Source organism: Nelumbo nucifera, chromosome 3 (assembly GCF_055504915.1).
Source record: "Nelumbo nucifera cultivar China Antique chromosome 3, China Antique-T2T, whole genome shotgun sequence".
NCBI classification, from domain to species: Eukaryota; Viridiplantae; Streptophyta; class Magnoliopsida; order Proteales; family Nelumbonaceae; genus Nelumbo; species Nelumbo nucifera.
In genome coordinates this window covers 65,912,590-65,913,669 of record NC_142651.1, presented here as the reverse complement: position 1 = coordinate 65,913,669, position 1,080 = coordinate 65,912,590, and the positions used below count along the sequence as shown (strand labels likewise).

Below are 1,080 nucleotides of genomic sequence, written 5' to 3'. Positions count from 1 at the left end.
CAGTCAGTACTAATGTGGCCTCCCCCACACAATTCACAAGTAAGAGGCTGCACATGCATGGCAGCTATCTGCATTTCATCAATTTTCTTACTGAGTTCTCCTATTTGTGCAGATAGTGCCGTATAAGTATCAACATTATGCAGGCCATGCTACTTCCTAGTTTGGGTTCTTTCAGAATGCCATTGATAATTGTTGGCTGCCATTTCTTCAATGAGTGCATGGGCAACCTCAGGAGTCTTATTGTTTATGGACCCTCCGGCTACAGCATCTAGTACAGTCTTATTTGAGTCGGTAAGACCATTATAGAAGGTCTGCACTTGCAGCCATATGTGAAGGCCATGGTGAGGAATTCTCCTCAGCAGCTCCTTGTATCATTCCCATGACTCGTATAAAGATTCCCCCTCTTGTTGGAAAAATGTAGTGATATCATTCCTCGATTTAGCAATTTTAGAAGGGGGAAAATACTTAGAGAGGAAACGGCTGGCCATTTCATCCCACGTAGCTATTGATCCCGCTGGTAATGAATTCAACCATGCTTTGGCTTTATCCTTCAAAGAGAATGGGAATAACCTCAGCCTAATGGCATCATCACTTACCCCATTGTGTTTGAAGGTGTCACATATTTCTAAAAAGATAGCAATATGTGCATTGGGATCTTCGTGGTCCATTCCACAAAATTGCTTAGTGTTTTGAATCATTTGTATAATGGTAGGTTTAATCTCAAATTTGTTAGCAGCAATAGTAGGCCTGATAATGCTGGAAGCAACTCCAGTGAGTGAGGGTTTAGCATAATCCATTATGGTTCTCTGTTCAGCCATTTCTTGAGCTTCTTGAGCTTCTTGTTGGACTTGTCTAGCTGCTCTTAGACGGACAAGGAGAGTTCTTTCAATCTCCGGGTCATAAGGGATCTCCTTCAGCTCGACCCTGCTTGTCATAAATTGTGAAAGTCAAGGCAATAAAAAGGCCAATACAACAGAATATAAATCTAAGCTTATCATAACTGAGATATGTACAATGATTTACTAATCATAAATAATTTTGATTATTAAGAGGGATCCAAAGCAGCAATCTTATTTACAT

The 1,080-nt window shown here is 40.5% G+C and overlaps 1 non-coding gene across 1 annotated transcript; it reads left to right on the top strand.

Annotated features, from left to right (window-relative positions):
- The first annotated feature begins 333 nt into the window (after positions 1-333).
- On the top strand, positions 334-440 carry LOC148801292 (small nucleolar RNA R71). The gene has a single exon (XR_016084905.1). It is a non-coding gene; the product is annotated as a small nucleolar RNA R71 (small nucleolar RNA).
- The last annotated feature ends 640 nt before the right edge of the window (positions 441-1,080 follow it).